This window comes from Trachypithecus francoisi, unplaced genomic scaffold, assembly GCF_009764315.1.
Source record: "Trachypithecus francoisi isolate TF-2019V2 unplaced genomic scaffold, Tfra_2.0 Lachesis_group11, whole genome shotgun sequence".
Classification (NCBI taxonomy): domain Eukaryota; kingdom Metazoa; phylum Chordata; class Mammalia; order Primates; family Cercopithecidae; genus Trachypithecus; species Trachypithecus francoisi.
Window position 1 is genome coordinate 5,806,571 of NW_022681456.1, and position 20,850 is coordinate 5,827,420.

General features: G+C 40.5%; 1 long non-coding RNA gene across 1 annotated transcript in view; it reads left to right on the top strand.

The window, feature by feature from the left end:
- LOC117089187 overlaps positions 1 to 19,780 on the top strand; it is an 84,533-nt gene extending 64,753 nt beyond the window's left edge. The window contains exons 3-4 of the long non-coding RNA XR_004439492.1: positions 17,578 to 17,796; positions 19,511 to 19,780. This is a non-coding gene — a long non-coding RNA (uncharacterized LOC117089187). The remainder of the gene's footprint in view (positions 1 to 17,577; positions 17,797 to 19,510) is intronic.
- Positions 19,781 to 20,850: the final 1,070 nt, after the last annotated feature.

A 20,850-nucleotide genomic window follows, 5' to 3' on the forward strand; every position in this document is an offset into this window, starting at 1 on the left:
CCGTCTCTACTAAAAATACAAAAAAAAAACTAGCCGGGCGAGGTGGCGGGCGCCTGTAGTCCCAGCTACTCGGGAGGCTGAGGCAGGAGAATGGTGTAAACCCGGGAGGCGGAGCTTGCAATGAGCTGAGATCCGGCCACTGCACTCCAGTCCGGGCGACAGAGCGAGACTCCGCCTCAAAAAAAAAAAAAAAAAAAAAAAAGAACTCGGCCATGCTGACACTCCATTTTTGTTCTTTCAGCCTCCAGAACAATGAGAAATAAATGTTTGTTTTTAAGTCAATGAATCTGTGCTATTTTGTTATAGCAGCCAGTATTGACTGAGACAGGTGGGGCTGCGTTTCCTTACTGTCTAAGTGCTAGGTGGGGCCATAGAGTCATGCAGTGTTGACCACTGATTCGTGAACAAAAGTAATAACATGTCACTCGTGCTGCAGGGCATTTAATCACCAGTGGCATCCATAGTTTTTTTTTTTTTTCTTTCTACCATGATGACTAGCAATATTCCAGTTTCACCTTCCTGGGTTTGCTGTGGTAATCGTGTGGTTGGGAATATTCAACTAATCAGTGATTAGTACATAGGTCAGGAAACCAGTGAATCAGAAAAACATCTTTGTGTGTGAAACCACTGAGGTTTGCTGTGATCTTTGCTACCAAAGTAGGACTGAGAGATACACTGCCTCATAGCATGAGGTAGAGTCAATGAATTAACACAATAGTGAGCTTTAACAGTACCTGCCACATGACAATGACTTAATCAACTCAACTGTAACCATTATAATTATGTCAGCTAACTGGGGTTCAGTCCTCATTTTTTATGGTGAGCCTGGCCTTTTTCATCATTGTTGGATGGAGACCACGGAGAATAAAAACCAATTGTTCGGAGAAATTGTTGCTCAGAAAAATCTCCATTTCCAGACTAGGACAAGGGTCCTGATCTGCAGTCTATGACCTGTTGGTTGTGCCTGTACCTACCATCATCAGTGGAAAGGGCTCTGAACAAAGGGCTGGGAGGCCCAAATTGTGTCACCTGAAGAGGCGCCCCTTAAACTGTCTGAGTTTTAGGGTCCCGAGCCAAGGTGTGCAGGGATCGAAGTCGGTGAGTTCTGAGGCCCAGGTGTGCCCAGACTATGGTTTCTAAACTGTTCCATGAGTTTCATACAACAGATTCAGATTCTCACATCAACAGACAGCAGCACTGCTTTCATCAGTTTTCTATGTTGTAGATATTTCTAAGATTTGGTTTGATTAAGGTGAAACCATTGTATTCAATGTTTGATAGAAGTGTGGTGTGATGCGAAGGGCATGTGTAAAGCCTGAAAAACACAGATACAAATCCTGGCTGTACTGCTTTTCAGCTATGCCTGCTCAGCTAAGACTTGTAATCACCCTGAGCTCCAAGTTATTCATCTCTAAAACCCAGTAAGTAAATTTATTTAGCAATCTATTTGAGACACTAAGTGTGATGCTGTTTTACGTAGAGTGCCCATAGAAGTCTTTCATGGAAGCATAAGATGCTATTTCAGCAAGACTCAAAGGAAGTGCAAGAATGAATATAACTAGTATATTGGAGAGATCCATTCCAGGAATTAGAAACCACAATTAGCAAGACCTTGAAATGGATGCCTATTTGGTGTCTTAAAGAAACCGCAAGGAGGTCTATGTGACCAGGGCAATATGGAAAGCCACAGAGGGATGGTAGAGGAGGCGATGGGTATAAAGTGTGGACAGATCATGCACGGACAATGAAATAGGGATGATTATACACAGGCATCTCAGCGTTCCAAGAATTCAATAACACAGTAACTGTTGAATACCTAGCAAGGCCCCTGTCTTCCAGAGAAGAATAGGATTAGAACAAGGGCACTGAGTGAGCGGGACTCAGGTTTGAAATGATTACTGTTATTGCTCAAATGGCTGCATGAGTGAGTGACTATTAGCTTGGGCTTGACTTACAGGAGAGAGGCACTATCAAATGCTGAGTAACTTCAAACTTCAAGGCTGTGGGAGCACCATAATCACAAAGGGAGGAGGCTCAATGTTGGCATATATAAGGTTGCACAGAGACTGCTGTATTGTGGCAAGGACCATGCATGTGGCTTGCTGCCCAAGGTGAGTTAATGATGGTATAAATGAAGTGACTCAAAGACTATTGCACTTTACACTTTATACTGCATCAGGAACTTGCACATGCACTTGTTGCCCATGAGTTAGGTAAGAGGAGCCTTATGGAAATTATCTGTAGTTTGCAGCTGGAATAAATCTTTTCATATCTGCTGCAATGGTTGTAGCCATGAGAATCCATGAATCATTTAGAATACATCCTCAGAACATGGAAGATGGCCATAAAAGGTGAGCTTGCTTTTCCTTTCCCAATCATAACACATAGAATGATGTCCATTGCACTGGCCTGCTGATTAGGAATTATTCTGGTCGTAACACTCTTGAGTTTCCTTTGATAAACCATCTCTTCCTGGCTCTTGGACCATGAGGTTTAGTTGGTGATGGTTCTAGTCAACTCGCATATACCGTCTCTCTAGTCAACGTGATAGGTTCACATCACCTGGCCTATGATGGTCCAGTGATTATCAGTCCCAAGGCTATTGTCAGAACAACCTAGATTCCAGCTGCCATCTTCCTATGAAGGGAGATGCTGCCTGAGAGGAAAACCCTCACAAAGGAAGCACGGGCGAAAGATGAAGAGAACAAATTCCCAGTCAAACTCTGAATCTTTGTATTCATCCGTACTTAAAGCTATCTCTGGCATGTTCACTTACAAGAGTTTATGAATTACTATTTTTCGATTAGGATAATAAATGGATTTTTTTCTCTTGTGATCAAAAGAATCCTGACTTGTAATGGTTTCAGGACACTAGAAACAAGATATGTTTTAAAAGAACAGTTTCATTGAGATATAATTTGCCTACAGTGAATTTCATCTTTCTTAGTTATACACTTCAATCAGCTTTACAAATGTTTACAGCTTTGTAACCACTACTTCCCAGAGGATATATAATATTCCCATCATATCCCCCAAATCTCCCTATGATCTTTTGATGGAAATTCCTGTTCCGTAACTCCAGACACAGACAAATGTGATTTGCTTTCTGACATAGTTTTGCCTTTTTCTAACATGTCATATGCAAGAAATAAATGAACTCTTTATGTTTGTACTCTTTTGCATCTGACTTCTTTTACTTAGTAACGTTTTAGACATCCATCCATGTTGTTGTATCAGTAAATTCACTCTTTTTATTCTGTTCTATTGGAACATGTTATTATGCTATTCTTTGTTTCTTGTTAAAATTGGCTGTTAATTGTTATCTTGTTTCTTTCTATGTAATGTATCTTTTTTTTTTTTTTTTTTGAGATGGAGTCTTGCTCTGCTGCCCAGGCTGGAGTGCAGTGGCCAGATCTCAGCTCACTGCAAGCTCCGCCTCCCGGGTTTACGCCATTCTCCTGCCTCAGCCTCCTGAGTAGCTGGGACTACAGGCGCCCGCCACGTCGCCCGGCTAGTTTTTTGTATTTTTAGTAGAGACGGGGTTTCACCATGTTAGCCAGGATGGTCTCGATCTCCTGACCTCGTGATCCGCCCGTCTCGGCCTCCCAAAGTGCTGGGATTACAGGCTTGAGCCACCGCGCCCGGCCGTAATGTATCTTAATACTTACTTATTTTTTGGCTGAGTTCAGTATCTTCTCTTTCTCTTTGGTGCTTTGCAGGTTGACTACAATGTGCCCTGATGTGGTGTGCTTGTGTTTAAAATGATTGAGGTTTGTTGCACTTCTTAGACCTATACGTTAACATTTTTCTCCAAATTAATGAGTTTTGACTGTTATTTATGTATTTTATTTTCCTTTCCTTGTCTCTTTCTCTCTTCTGGTCTTCATTTGGCCTCGGATGAATTACAAGGATGTTGGGCTATCTGGTATTGTCTCAAAGATCCAAGAAGTCTTGCTAATCTACCTTTAATATTTTTCTATTTATTCTTAAGATATAATTATTTTTCTTAAGGTATATTCAACTTTACTAATACATATTTTCAACATCTCAATATGTTGGTGAGTCAATATAGTAAATTTTTCATTTTTGTTATTTTGCTTTTTTAACTCTAAAATTCATATTTTTGTAGTATACATTTCTCTGTTACAATTGCTTTCTCTCATAGATACCATTTTTCCTTTATTTCTTTGAATATGTTTTTACTTTAATTATTTGTATATATTTACAAAAGCTTCTGTAAATCCATGTCTGCTAACTTCAGCATCTGGGATCAGGCAGGATCTTTTTCTTTTTACTTCTACTTTCTGAATTACGGTCCACACTTTTCTGTCTTTTAAAATGTTCTCTACTTTTTGATTGAAAAAAAAAAAAAACTTTGTAGACAACAAAATGTAACAACTGTAGAATATGTTTTGTTTGTCTGTGTATTGTTAAATTTTAAATTTACTTTTGTTTTAGTTAACAGTTAACCTGCCTAGATTCAAACTATGAAATCTGCCTCATTTTTTTGCTAGGTTTTCTCCCTGGATTTTTACTGGTCTTCCCTATGCCTTTGTATTTTATCATTTAAGCAATGCCTGGAGCAGAATTTGTATTATGCTTTAATGTCCCCCACTTTATGTGATTTCCTGTTTTACTTTTGTTGCCCCTAGATTTCGGTTTTTCTGAAAGTCTCAATTTCTGTTCTCTAGATGGCATCATTAATGAAGACATAAATAAAGCACTGATGACTGGTTACGATTATTATCACTGAAGATCTCCATTAAACTTCTCATTAGGCAACAACATTAATTAGCCCCAAGGAATTTTCAAAAATAAAGCATTTAATACCAACTACATATGTAAATATCACATCATCAGATTTTTGACAACTGTTGTTACATGTTGTCTATCACTGTAGATATAAAGTATGCTTGTTGTGATAACCAAAAAGTATATTGGAACAGCTGCCAAGCATGTTTAAGTTTAATCTCTGTTATTAATTAAGACTAATGCTTCTCAATGACTCTGCATCCCCAAAGGCTCAGAAAATCACTCTTCCTTTCATAACCTGCTATGTGAGTTGAGGAGCTTTTCATGAATGTGCTCATTCATTTTATCACCAGTAGGAAGTAGTTGCGTTTGTTCCTGTTTTAGTGTGGAGAGAAAGTAGAAAAATATGCAAGCAGGCCCCATTTCAAAAGTGAATTTCAGCTCTCCCTGTCCATAAGAATTAAGCACAAAGACGTTTAAAATATTTTAGATATAGTTAATTGCTCTATTATCTTGATCTAAAGACCCATGGAAAACATAAATATGAATGAATGCCTTAAGCACTTCCATGGGAGACAATTTTTATTTTATTTTTTCACTTCATATTTGACATGCTTTGTGATGTTGACTACTTATCTTCTATGTTTTCATTTGCTCCCTCAAAAATTGAGGTTCTGCTAAAATGAATGATCATCACTACCCAATACATCTTTTCAAATAGTACGGACTCACTAATAACAGATTTAGAACATTCAAAATAACAAAAATAAAATTAACACCATACATAGTGTTGCAAGGTATGACAGGAAATTTTGAACACAGGTGTTCTTGAACTTTCTAGAAAAAGTAATTCTGCCAATTCTGTTTGTTGCCTGTCAGCTCCAATTCCACCAGTCCCTCCTTGCTTTATGGTCTTGGAGCTGGACCCTGTAAACGTTTCTCCTTTGTCAGTTGATGCAATATTGGCCTTTTCCAAAGGGGAGGCGTTAGAGAGACAGTGAAAGGAACAGCTGAGGAAGGACTCTTCTTCCTGATTACAATGTCTTCTTTCTGTTCCTCTGGCCTAGCTCCCAGTAGCCTGCAGAGGCCTGGTGGTGTTCATTGTTCAGTGAGTTTCACTGGCCCACCAGTGGGTAACTCTGCTCATTAGCTGGGAACCAGCTCTGGCCCAAGAAACTCAGCACACTTCTCAACCAGGCAATAGGGTACAGCCACACCAGCTCAATGAGGTCTGAATTTCAGCTTGGGAGGAAGTATGCTTTATATTTTTTTACATTTTGGGTATGTTCCTTTAGACCTACAGGTAGTAGCTGTTCCTTCCATTTATTATTCCTGTACAATGAGTCTTCAAAAATTAATGGAAAATTCATATTTATGGAAAAATTATGTATGGATTTCAAGCCATTTTTTCTGTCAAAATAAACTCCTACTGACTTTTTATAGCATAGCTGAGCAGGATTTAGTTTAAGGCAGCAAGAATAAAAAAACATCAGTTTGAGAAAAAGCCTCTGTGAGTGCAACATGAATTCTGCTAACACTGAAGCAAAAACAAACATCAAATTTATGATAAAACTTGGGTGTAAGAATGATGAGGTAATTGACCCTAAAAAACATTTATGGGAATAATGCCTAAAAGAAATTAGCAGTTTACAAATGGTTAAATCATTTTAAGAATGAACAAAATGATATGGAAAATAAAGCCCACAATGGCAGACCATCCACATCGATGTGCAGGAAAAAAGTTCTTTTTGTTTGTGCCCTAATTGAAAAGGACAGATGATAAATGGCACAAACAGCAGCCACCACCATAGACATCTCAAGTGGTTCAGCTTACACAACTCTGGTTGATGATTACAGTTGAGCAAACTTTCCAATCAGTGGAGTCCAATCCGTGGATGCCAAACTTTGCCCAGGTCAGCCACAGAGAACAGCAAAGCTTTCATTCGTTGGAAATTTTAAACAAATGGGATCAAGATCCCGAAGCACTGCATTTAAGCATTGTAACAGGAGATGAAACATATGAAACATGGCTTTACTGGCACTATCCTGAAGACAAAGCATGATGAAATCAATGGCCACCAAGAGGTGGAAGAGGTCCAGTCACAGCAAAAGTGGACTGATCAAGGGCAAAGATCATGGCAATAGTTTTTTGGGATGCTGAAGGCATTTTGCTTCTTAACTTTCAGGAAGGCCAAAGAATGACATCAACTTATTATGAGAGTGTTTTAAGAAAGGTTGCCAAAGCTTCGGCAGAAAAACACCCAAGTAAGCTTCAACAGAGAGTCCTTCTCCACCATCACCATATAAAGCTCCTGCTCATTCCTCTCATCAAACAAGGGCAATTTTGCAGCTGAGCATGATGGCCCACATCTGGAATCCCAGTACTTTGGGAAATCTAGGTGGGATGATTGCTTAAGCCCATGAAGTTTGAGACCAGCCTGAGCATCATCATGAGATCCTTTCTCTATAAAATAATAATAATAATAATAATAATAATAATTCCTTAACCGGGTGTGGTGGTGAGCATCTATAGTCCTAGCTACTTGAGAGGCTGAGGTGAAAGGATTGCTTGAGCCACGGAGTTTCAGGCTGCAATGAGTTACGATTGTGCCACTGCACTCCAAACTGGGCGACAGAGGGAGATCTGTCTCAAAAAAAGAAAAAAATAATAATCGAAATTAAAAAATAAGGAAAAATGGCAATTTTGCCAGTGTTTACATGGTAAACCATTAGGCATCTACCTTACAGTTCTGATTTGGTTTCTTCTGACATCTTGTTTTCTGAAATTAAAAAAAAAATCTATATTTAAAGGAACCTATTTACCTGTTTTTCTTCAGTTCATAATGTGAAAAGACTACATTGACATGGTAACATTTCCAAGACCCTCAGTTCTACAGGGATGGACTAAATGTTTGGCAACGTCTCTCACAAAAGCGTCTTCAACTTGATGGAGTTTATGCTCAGAAATACAGTTTATAGTTTTTACTTTTATTTTTTAAGTTTGTTTTTCCACAAACTTTTTGAAGTCCCCTTATATTCTGAAGAGTTTTCATCCCTTTCAACAGATAATTTTTATATTAAAAGCTTAATGTTCAAGCCTGTGATGTAGTGTCTGTGTCCTGACTGGAGCACGATTGCTACGAACACGTATGAACACATTCCGCAAATATATGCATTTTCCCACTATGAATTCTTATTTATCTGTTGTATTTAAACATATTTCCCAAGGCCATTCCCAAGTTACATTTTTGATGAATCAAAGAATGATCTTTTTAAAGCTAGACTTAAGCAAGGTAAATACTTGGAAAACATTCCATGATTTAGACTGATGGTTTTGGTAATTTAATGGGACTCAGAAACACCTGGGAACTTCATTTAAAATGTGGACTCCCGGGCTTCCCTCCCAGACTGATGTGTGGGAGAGGGGGTGAACAGGAGCCAGCATTTTAAAAAGTGTTTCAAGCGATCATGACGTAAGTTGTTACTGGACCTCAGGCTGATGTTACTGTGAAGTCAAGTGACAACTTTTGTCAGAATCACTTGAAATACAAGTCATTCAGGTTCCTGGCATTTTGAACAAACAATTGCACAAAATGCACAAACAAAGCAATAAAAGAATGAAGCACTGAAAGCAGAAATTTACTGGAAAGTACAAAAGTGGAGATTTACTCTGTGGAGTGGGAGCAGGCTCGAGAGTCCTGGTTACAGAATTTTCTGGGGTTTCAATACCCTCTGGAAGTTTCCCATTGGTTACTTGGTTACACCCAACTCAATGAAGGAGTGGCCTGGGACCAGTCTGACTGGTTGCAGTAGGTGGACAATCAGAGGCTGAAGTGAAGTTACAACGTTAGACCCCATGCACACGTCCAATTGGTCACAGGAGGGGACCAATCAGAGGTTGAAGTGAAGTTACAAAGTTACAGCCTTATGCAAACGAAGACTAGGCCTGTGACCAGTATGACTGGTTGTGGGAGGGGACCAATCAGAGGTACTTTCCATTTCTCATCTGCAACACAGAAACGGGGGTCGGGTTGCAAAGGTAGTAGCCTCTGATCCTTTTGTTACTTGAATATGGAAAGGTGGGGTTTTCCTTTTGATTCAGTTCTAGGAAGTCAGCATAAATTGCCCTTAGGTTCCCTGCCTCCAAATCCTATTCTCCTGCTTCACTGAGATATAATTAAAATCTGGATTAATCATTAAATGACCTTCCTGCATAAATGTTTGTTTTTCCACATAATCCTTACAGTTGCCCTGTTAGGTGTCTTAGGCTCGTTTCACTTCTCTGTTGCTCAGAACAGTATCTCCTAGGCAGATGGGTTTGAGAGAGAAGCCTATCCCAGGATTTTTAATTCCAGATCCAATTTCTTTTTCCCACTAAACAACACTGCTTTGCTACCGTACACTAAAACCACCTCTCTGTTCCATACAAATGACACAAATGAACTGTCAGGGAAACAATTCTAGTTTTGTTTTTTCCTGATTGTGAAAGTGACTAATATTTTTGTTAAACGTGGAAAATTACAAGGAATAAAATTTTAAAATATCTATTTTCCCACTGCCTTGAGATAATCACAATTAACTTTTGATGAATTTATTTCTAGTTTCTTCTCTGCATCTATCTTTTTCTCAACAAAATGAAAGCATATTTACTATGATTACCATTCTTGACATGTTGCCTTTTTAAAGTATACAGCTATATTAGTTAAGTTCAGTGGTTTAAAAGAGCAGTCTTTTTTCTTTTTTCTTTTTTTTGTGAATCTTTCCTACAGATGATCTAGGTGAGTTCATCCTCGGGACTCAGCTGGGGTGGCTCGTGCCACATGTCTCATGTCCTTCTCCTGGGACAGCAGTTCAGCCTGTGTATCTCTCAGGATGATGACAGAAGCACATGAGGGTCAACAGAAATATATGAGACTTCTACAGCTAAGGTTCAGGACAGGCGTGCTGTCTCCTCTACCTACCTGTCATGGGCCAAAGCAAATCACTTTGGAAATTTTAAGTTTCCAAGCGAATCAACAGGGTTGAGCCAAAAGTTAGAGGGGTGGAAAGTATATCCAGTCCTGAGGAGGCTCATTGGTGTATGCTTAGATGGAAGAACTGAGGCCATTTCAGTCTGCTGTAACAATATATTGCAAGCTTTTCTCTCGCGTTACTAATACCTTTCTAAATATGATTTTAATGACATATGATATCTCACCATTCAGCTGACATGCATCATTTGGCTAATCCTTCTATTGTTGGGTATTTAGAATATTTATTTTTATACCATTAACAATGCTGCAGTGAATATCGTTTTACATATTTTTGTTCATGTCTCTGGTTATTTCCTTAGGTTGATTTATTAAAATGAATTACCAGATCTCTTTGCATAAGCAATGTTAAGACAGTTACTAAATATTGACAAAGTTTTCTGGAGCAAGACTGTGTTAATTGACTTTGAAATAGATAGTATAGGAAATGTTCCTTTCACTATACCCTCCCTGACGTAGGATATTACTTTATAGAAAATAAGTCTTTACCAGCTCAATAGGTAAAACATAGTATTTCATTTTAACGTTCAGTAGTTTTAATTCTGAACATCTGAGTGTGCTTAGCCATATGTATAAAAATCACTTAGCCATATGTATAAAAATCATGGTTCATGCCTGTAATCCCAGCATTTTGTGAGGCCGAGGCGGGAGGATCACCTGAGGTTGGGAGTTCAAGACCAGCCCGACCAACATGGAGAAACCTATTTAGTCTCTACTAAAAATACAAAAAAATTAGCCGGGAGTGGTGGAATGTGCCTGTAATCTCAGCTACTTGGGAGGCTGAGGCAGGAGAGTCTCTTGAACCTGGGAGGTGGAGGTTGTGGTGAGCTGAGATCACGCCATTGCACTCCAGCCTGGGCAACAAGAATGAAACTCCATCTGAAAGAAAGAAATTACATGGAGCTTCAGTGTCCAGTCCACATCGTTAACAAGATTGTTCCCTCATTTGTTCATTCATTCAACACCTATCAGTGGGGCACCTCATCTATTCTAGGAACTGGGGATATAGAACAGAAAAAAATTAACAGAAATCCTTGGCTCTGTATAGAAAGACAGTAGACCCAATCTATAAATAAAATGTATAGACTGTTAGACAAGTTGCTAAGGAGTAAAATAAAAGCAGAGATGCATGAAATAATATTTTGATGTGTAAAGATTCATTTTTCAGGAAAGTTGCCCTGAAAAAGTCAACTAAAAATGTAAGGAAAGGGTTAAACAAGCCCTGCCAACACCTGGAGAAAGAGCAGTCCAGTAGAGAGTGTGACATGTGCCAAGGTCCTGAGGCAGGAATGGGTCTGGTGTGTTAAAGGAACAGTAGGGAGACCAGTGAGACCAAGGGGAGAAGAGGGAGATAGGTCTGAGAGTAGGAGAGATGGGGAGAGACTGTGTTGAACATGGGAGACCACATTAGAGACTCCACTTCTATAAAGGCTTTGACTGTGTGTGTAACATGGTTTGAGAAGAAGAGGCTGATAGACATTTTAACAGGATTACTCTTTTGTCAAGCAAAGGCCAACAAGCAATAAGGGCAAAAGCTGGGGCTACTTTGGAGTGCTCTGCAGTGACTGAGGCAAAGATGACAAGGGCTTGGGTCAGGGAGGAAGCTCTGGAGGTAGAGGCGGCAAGAAGGGTTCAGATTCTTAATTCATGAAGGTAGAGACGAGATTTGCTGATGGATAGATATCATCTTAGGTGTAAGAGAATGAGAGATGAAGATTTCTTTTTTTTCTTTTAGAAACAGAAAATATAGAGCTGCAATTAATGGAGATCAGAAATCTTATAGGAGAACTGATTTGGGCAAGATTGGAGGGACAAAATGCAAAAGCTTTGAGCCCTTCTAAGGTTTATAGGCTAATACGTATTATGATTCCGGAAAGGAAATGAGAGTTGTATTAATGTTCACTGCCCTAAAAATCCTCTATGCTCATCCTCTTTATCCCTTCCTTCTCTAAACCCCTGGCAACCACTGATCTCTTTACTGTCTTCATAACTTTGCCTTTTCCAGAATGTCATATATTTGGAACCATATTTTATGTAGCTTTCCCAGGCTAGCTTCTTTCACTTAGTAATATGCATCGTTTCATCCATACTTGGAGACATGGATTGATAGTTCCTTTCCTTTTAGTGCTCATTATCGTTGTCTGGATATACCAGTTTATTTGTCCCTTCACCTACCAAAGGACACCTTGATTGCTTCCAAGTGTGGGCAATTATGAATTAAGCTGCCATAAACATCCCTGTAGATTTTTGTGTGACCTACATTTTCAGCTCCTTTCAGTACATGCCAAGAGGCACAACTGCTGGGTTATATGATAAGAAAATGTTTAGCTTTGTAAGAAACCACAAAACTCTCTTCCAAAGTGGCTGTACCATTTTCATTCCCACTAGCAATAAATGAGAGTTCCTGTTGCCCGACATCCTCACCAGTATTTGGTGTTGCCAATGTTTTGGATTTTTGCTATACTGATAGGTGTGAAGTGGTATCTAATTGCTGCTTTCGCTTTCGTTTTCCTGATGACATGTGATGTGGAACATCTTTTCATGTGCTTATTTGACATATCCTCTCTGGTGAGGTGTCTGTTAAGATATTGGGCCCATTTTCTAATTCGGTTGTTTTCTTATCCTTGAGTTTTAATAGTTCTTTGTATATCTGATACAATAATTTTTTTCATACAGGTATTTTGCAAATCAGTCTGTGGCTTCTTATTTTATTCCCTCAACAGTGTCTTTCACAGAACAGATTTTGTTTTAAATTTAATAAAGTGTATTTTATTAACTTTTTCTTTCTTAGATCATTTCTTTGGTTTAATATCTAAAAAGTCATAGGCAAACCCAACATGATGTTGATTTTCTTCTGTGTTACCTTCTAGGAACTTTATACTTTTGCATTTTATATTTAGGTCTGTGATTCATCTTGAGTTAATTTTAAAAAGGGTGTAAAGTCTGTGTCTGAAATCATTTTTTGCATGTGGATGCTCCGTTGTTTGAGCAACTTTTGTTGAAAAGACTATCATTTTTAATGGTATTTCCTTTGCTTCTATGTCATAGATCAGTTGACTGTATTGATGTGTATCCATATCTTGGGTCTCTAAGCAGTTCCATTGAGCTATTTGTCTATTATTTTGCCAATACCACACTATCTTGGTTACTGTAGCCTTTTTTTTTTTCCTTTGAGATGGAGTCTCACTCTGTCACCCAGGCTGGAGGGCAGTGGCCAGATCTTGGTTCACTGCAAACTCTGCCTCCCGGGTTCCCGCTATTCTCCTGCCTCAGCCTCCCGAGTAGCTGGGACTACAGGTGCCTGCCACCTCACCCGGCTAGTTTTTTGTATTTTTTAGTAGAGGCGGAGGTTCACCGTGTTAGCCAAGATGTTCTCGATCTCCTGACCTCGTGATCCGCCCGTCTTGGCCTCCCAAAGTGCTGGGATTACAGGCTTGAGCCACCGCGCCCCGCCTACTGTAGCTTTATACTGACTCTTGAGGTCAAGTTTGTCAGTTCCCCAACTTGATTCTTTTCCTTCAATATTGTGTTAACTATTCTGGGTTTTTTGCCTCACCATATAAACTTTAGCATCAATTTGTGGATATCCATAAAATAACTTGCTGGCATTTTGAGTGGGATTACATTAAATCTATAAATCAAGTTGAAAAGAACTGACATCCTAACAATACTGAATCTTTCTGTACATGAACATGAAATATCTCTCCATTGATTAAGTTTTTTTCTTCAAAATTTTGTAGTTTTCCTCATAAAGATCTCATACATATCTTGTTAGATTTATATCCAATTATTACATTTTTGAGGGTACTAATGCAAATAGTATTATGTTTTTAATTTCACATTCCACCTGTTCACTGCTGGTTTGTAGGAAAGTTACTGAAACTTGTATATTAACCTTATATCATGCAACGTTATTATAATTGCTTATTAGTTCTAGTATTCTTTTTTGTTCACTTTTGGTTGATTGTTTCAGATTTTCTACATAGATAATTGTGTCATCTGTAAACAAAGTTTAACTTCTTCCTTCCCAATCGGATTTCCTTTATTTCCTTTTATTCTCTTACTGTGCTAGCTAGAAATTCCAGTATAAAACTGACAAGCAGTGGTGAGGGTGGGCATCCTTGCCTTGTTCCTGATCTTAGAGGGAAACTTCTGGTTTCTCACCATTAGGTATAATGCTAGCTATAGGTTTTGTGTAGGTATTCTTTATTGAGTTGAGGAAGTCCCCCTCTATTCCTAGTATATCAACAGTACTTTTGTGTTTGCAAATTATGAATGACTGTTGAATTTTTTCATATGCCTTTTCTGCATCTGTTGCTATAAGCATGTGCTTTTTTTTCTTTTGTAGCCTACTATTACATTAATTGATTTTTTAATGTTGAACCAGATGTGCATACCTAGGATTAATTCCCCTTGACTGTGATGTAGAATTCTTTTTATACTTTGTGAATTTGGTTAACATTTTGTTGAGGACTTTGCATCTATGCTTATGAGACAGATTAGTCCCCTGAGTCTGTGGCCATCAGAAAATCTTGGTGGATATGACAGAGTAGCAGATCCGTGAGGTGCTCCCCTCATTTGGGGGGGATGCTCTCCCCAGTGTCCTGTTATTTTGAAGAGGAGCTTCAGTGATGGCCTGGAGCTACTTCAGCCTCAGCTGTACAGTCATAGAACACACCCATCAATAGGCTTTAACTGCACATGCATTCCTTTCATGAAGCCAAAGGTCATTCACTTTTTTCAGAGCTGGAGATTCTCTGACTTGTGAGATGTCAAGACCTTTCTCTCCATTTCTTTGTTCTTGCTTGCTTGCTACTTTTGACTTTCCACCTGCCATTTTCAGTCTGGCTCCCTCCCTGTCGCTGCCTCCCTAGCTCTCTGCCTTTGTCCGTTTGCTTCTCACTAAGCCTCTCTATCCTTATGCTTTTCCTAGTTTATTTCTCAGCTGTTCTCTCTTTCCCTCTCTCTTTCTCTCTGTCTGTTCCTGAATCATTTAAGCTTATATGGTCTCTTTACAAGGATATCTGCTTTCTCTCTCTCACCCTTCCTCCTTCCTTCTTCATCTGTTTTTCTGCATTGCTTTTCCTTCCATCTTGCTCTGCTCTGCCTCTCTCTGTCACCATCCATCCATCCATCCATCCATCCATCTGGCCTGACCAAAGGACTGGGAAGCAGCCAGAGCCTACACCTAAATCTCTCACTGCTCACTGCAGTCACCAAGGCACCAGCCAGTTCACAGTAAAACCCCACAGAACAGTTTATTCATATTTAAATAAAGGCATTAATGTGGACTTGAGTTTCAATAGTTCTATGCCTTTTCTCTAGAGTATTTCTCTCAGTGTGGCCATCTAATCAGGTTTAGGTTTTCATTGAACAGCTGTCATTTGCTTGCTGGTTCTGTGGCAACTTGAAGCTTTATTAAATTTTAATTTAGCCAAAATGTATATAAGTAGACTTATTTAAGATAACAAAGTAACAGTTGTAGTTGAGTAGAGCTTCGCTGGAGTGGTCATCCTAAGGCACAAGGAAGGAGTTAGAGAAAATGCTTCTGTAATTGTGATTTACTGTCAGGGCTTGGACGTGTGAATCAACAGGGTCACCAGAATCAGGAGAAGCAATGGGCACAAGAATGCAGAGAACACAGACCCAAATGGAATCTCTTACGTTCATTTCCTGACCCCCAACACACATACACACAATCTTCGTGGAAACAGAGGGCAGGCTGATTTCAAAATCAGGCGTTCTCGTTCCCAGACCCCATACACGTGCCCTCTCTTCTGTTCTGCTTTTCACACACCAGATATCAACCTGGGTTTTCAGCACAGAGATGTCTCATGCCCTTGTGAGTTGTAGAGTCTGTTGTGTCTAAATGGTAAATATCATAAACATAAAAATTATTATATAATTACAATTTCGGTAACAACCATGCAGGGAAATACCTTGAAACCTAGTAACGGGAGTGTCTTAGGTCACACCAAGAGCAGACAGACACGTCCTTTTCTTCAGCAGTGGACCTACATGCAGAGATCTGAAGGCTGAAAGCACAGCCAGGTGTGTTTATGTGGAGGGCTCTGCATGTGAAAGCTCAGAAGACATAATTGAGATTGTGCTGTTAGAAGAACTAAGAAGATTGCAGTGAGGGACAGAGAGAAGGGAGCAAAACAGAGCTAGAGAGGTGGGCTGGGGACGGATCACTCCATGTCAGCAGGTTTGGATTTTACCTTACGAGAAGCTGAATGCTGTTAACTTGTTTTCAGCTGAAATAAATAATCTGAATTATATATATGTATGTATATATGCAAATATTTAAAAAACCATATTTGTTGTAAGGAGACACAGAGAAATCAGTTGTCCACGTGAGAGATTATGGCTTAATGTGGGAGTTGGTAGAGTGGATGAAGGATGTAGATAGATTCGAGATAAATTATCATGATAAAAACTACAGAACCACCAGGAGATCATCAGAGGAAGAAAGAAACTACCACTTTGCGTGTAGAAGTACCTGTGTCACTCAGGAGTCCTTGCTCCCAGGGCTCCCGAGATGGTAGCAAGCCTCGTGTTCCCTGACCTGGGGTTCTTGGCCTCATGGATTCCAAGGAATGGAATCTTGGGCCATGCGGTGAGCTCTATTAGAAGCCCTGGGTCATGGAAGAGAACTGTGGAACCCAGTGACTAGTGTTCAGCTCGAGTAGGACGAACCTGGGCACTTAGCCGCACAGGAAAAATGGCCAGCCTTTAGCCCAGTCTAGAGTGGCAATGGGCACCTGGCAGGATCAGAGGCACAGTAGACACCCTGCTGGATCCAGAGGGATGGAAGTCAGCGGCAGGTGTGTGACAGCCCTGGTGGATGGCAAGCTAAAGCTCAGCTCCAGCCGTAGCAAACAAGGACCAGAAGAGAGTGCAGTTACAAGATTTAGCAGAGTGAAAACAGAGCTCCTATACAAAGGGAGGGGACCCAAGAGGGTCACCATAGCGGCTGGAATGCCTGGGTTTATAGCCGAGCATCGCCCCTCCCCCTGTGCTCTCAGGTGATAGATGACTGGCCATTTCTTTATCTCCTGCTTTTGCCCAACTAGCTCTTTAGTGGGCTCTCTCCACTACCCTATTGGTCGGGTGTAAGCTACCTTGCAAGCCCGGTGTTTAAAGGTGGATGCAGTCACCTTCTCAGCCAGGCCTAGGGACTCCCATTTGGCCTAGAAAATCCAGTTAGTCCTGTCTCTCACCTGGGTTTGGAGGGAGATCTCTGGGGTTCTGGAGGTGTCGGGGAGGTGGGGTGTTGGTGGTCAGCGTGGGTGTGCGGAGGTTTGTGATGTTTGACTCGTTCTCCTCTGTTGCTTCTGCTGTTGTCTTTCCCAATTTAAAATCACAAGGAAGTCTATGTTCATGATGTTAATAGGCCCAGAAAATAGGTAGTCACTTCCCAAATGATCCTTGAGCCAAGATTTGAAAAGCACTGAAAGGAACGGGTGTGCTAAGTGTGAGTCTGCGGGGCGGAGGGTGGGGGGTGGAGTGAGGCAGAGGGAGCGGAGGGCAGGGAGGGGAGAATGACCCTGCGCCTGGGGACTGAGAAGACATTCCCACCGACCGTCAGGTTTGATTATCTCCCTCTGGGATGGAACGCCGTCCGGTTGCTTGGAACCTTCCATTTTGTGTGTGCCTCGTAGCTCCATCCCTTCGGACAACTGTCTAAATTGCAGAAGGAGAACGAAGGCGCCGGGAGCTTGGTGGACACCCCTGGCCCCCTGGCCCCCGTGGTGCGCGCTTGCTGATCTGAGCCCTCTCCTCTCCTGTTTAGGACACCGAGGTTTTGAACACCGCCATTCTCACCGGGAAGCCTGTTTCGGTGCCTGTCAAAGTCGTGGGGGTCCAGGAGGATGGTTCTGTGGTCGATGTGTCTGAGTCTGTAGAATGCAAGTCTGCCGATGAAGACGTCATTAAGGTAAGGGGGAATTGATCTACAGTTCTCCTAAGTACTCGCTCAGAGCTTTTTTTCGCCCCTTCTTTTGTCTCCAAGGTCTTCTTTTTTTTTTTTTTAATATAATATGCTGTATTAATGTTTTATTTTTCATTTAAAAAACTTTATAAGTAATGCTGGGATAATAATACTTATTTTTTTTATTATACTTTAAGTTCTAGGGTACATGTGCATAACGTGCAGGGTTGTTACATATGTATACTTGTGCCATGTTGGTGTGCTGCACCCATCAACTCGTCAGCACCCATCAATTCATCATTTATATCATGTATAACTCCCAATGCAATCCCTCCCCCCTCCCCCTCCCCATGATAGGCCCCAGTGTGTGATGTTCCCCTTCCCGAGTCCAAGTGATCTCATTGTTCAGTTCCCACCTATGAGTGAGAACATGCAGTGTTTGCTTTTCTGCTCTTGTGATAGTTTGCTAAGAATGATGGTTTCCAGCTGCATCCATGTCCCTACAAAGGACGCAAACTCATCCTTTTTTATGGCTGCATAGTATTCCATGGTGTATATGTGCCACATTTTCTTAATCCAGTCTGTCACAGATGGACATTTGAGTTGATTCCAAGTCTTTGCTATTGTGAATAGTGCCGCAATAAACATACGTGTGCATGTGTCTTTGTAGTAGAATATTTATAATCCTTTGGGTATATACCCAGTAGTGGGATGGCTGGGTCATATGGTACATCTAGTTCTAGATCCTTGAGGAATCGCCATACTGTTTTCCGTAATGGTTGAACTAGTTTACAATCCCACCAACAGTGTAAAAGTGTTCCTATTTCTCCACATCCTCTCCAACACCTGTTGTTTCCTGACTTTTTAATGATTGCCATTCTAACTGGTGTGAGATGGTATCTCATTGTGGTTTTGATTTGCATTTCTCTGATGGCGAGTGATGATGAGCATTTTTTCATGTGTCTGTTGGCTGTATGAATGTCTTCTTTTGAGAAATGTCTGTTCATATCCTTTGCCCACTTTTTGATGGGGTTGTTTGTTTTTTTCTTGTATATTTGTTTGAGTTCTTTGTAGATTCTGGATATTAGCCCTTTGTCAGATGAGTAGATTGCAAAAATTTTCTCCCATTCTGTAGGTTGCCTGTTCACTCTGATGGTAGTTTCTTTTGCTGTGCAGAAGCTCTTTAGTTTAATTAGATCCCATTTGTAATTTTGGCTTTTGCTGCTGTTGCTTTTGGTGTTTTAGACATGAAGTCCTTGCCATGCCTATGTCCTGAATGGTACTACCTAGATTTTCTTCTAGGGTTTTTATGGTATTAGGTCTAACATTTAAGTCTCTAATCCACCTTGAATTAATCAGGTTATTTATAGATTCAATGCCATCCCCATCAAGCTACCAATGCCTTTCTTCACAGAATTGGAAAAAACTGCTTTAAAGTTCATATGGAACCAAAAAAGAGCCCACATTGCCAAGACAATCCTAAGTCAAAAGGACAAAGCTGGAGGCATCACGCTGCCTGACTTCAAACTATACTACAAGGCTACAGTAACCAAAACAGCATGGTACTGGTACCAAAACAGAGATATAGACCAATGGAACAGAACAGAGTCCTCAGAAATAATACCACACATCTACAGCCATCTGATCTTTGACAAACCTGAGAGAAACAAGAAATGGGGAAAGGATTCCCTATTTAATAAATGGTGCTGGGAAAATTGGCTAGCTGTAAGTAGAAAGCTGAAACTGGATCCTTTCCTTACTCCTTATATGAAGATTAATTCAAGGTGTCTCCAAGGTCTTGTTCTGACTGAGCGTCCCAGGCTCTGAAGGGCTGGAGGCCAGAATGACCTCACCAAGGAGGAAACAGCTGACGGCAGAGACTCCCTGGAATCAGCAGACGGCTGCAGCAGGTGATGCTGCTTCCCTCTCCCTGGAAAGGGGAATCCCTGACCCTTTATCTGCAGCAGAAAGAATTCCCTCCCTCCCTTCCACGTTCCTTGCTTCCCTCGCTCCCCATATGCATGAAATTCAGTGACTATTGAAAAACGTTCATCCATATGACAACTAACCTAATGAAAGGATTACCCACTGGTTAATCACAGGTGAGGAAATTGAGCCAAGGGACATTTCTGCTGTTTTGTTTGTTTGTTTTTTATTCCAATTAGCTGGATTTATGGTCCTAAATTCAGCCAGAAGTCAGCCCGTTTTTAGTTTCCTGTTCTCCGCAGGTGTCTGAACAACCCAATTTAGTGTTTCCATCTATTTTCTTTTTTCTTTTTTTTTTTTTTCTAACAGAGACCTCACGGAGAAAGGATTTAAACTTTTAGAATCATCTTTTCTCCTTTAAGTTGCTTAGAGAACCCCCAGGTTCGATCTATTCATTCGTTTTAGATAAATACAATAACGCTGAGCTAAGTTCTTCATGCCATTCCACTGGCTTCTGTTTAGAGGTTCACTGAAACTTGGTTTCAGTCTTAAGAACGTCACGGTAGACAGAAAAGCCTTTAGGGTATTCTCCCATGGTAGAACAGATCTGAGAGCAGCTGATTTGTTCACGTTTTAGATCACAGCTTGATGAAGGCGTCCAGGGAGGCTGTGCCTTAAGCCAGATATGGTTTCCATAAAGAAGCAATGATGTTTCTGTGAAGTATAATTTTTAAAATAATAATGATAATAATCCTGAGGAAACCCAAATTTTATACAGTCTGTTTCCTGGGCTTGGGAAGTTAATTATTCCTGAGATAGAAGATGAAATAGCTTAACAACTTCATGCAGCCCTGTGCTGGGGCTCCTGGCAGTTCTGGGGCTCCTGGCAGGTTTAATTAAACAAATCAAGGGCCTTAAATATTTGGAGTTTAGAAAGGTCTGAGCCAAGTCATAGGCAATCATCTGCTCAGGAACAAAATGAAATTGATGACTCATTTTCCTCGGTTGCCTCTGACAATATTCATTATTTAGCATTGCCATAGCATTATTACCAAATGAGCCAAGAATTGTGGTGTTTAGAGAAAGACTGTATCTGCAGGCTGATGCTACTATGGACCAAACAAATGTTTTGCCTCTGCAGGTCCCTTCCAGAGAATGCGGCGTGGAGCCCCACAAGGTAGAGAGCTCAATCTCTCACCCTAGAGATTC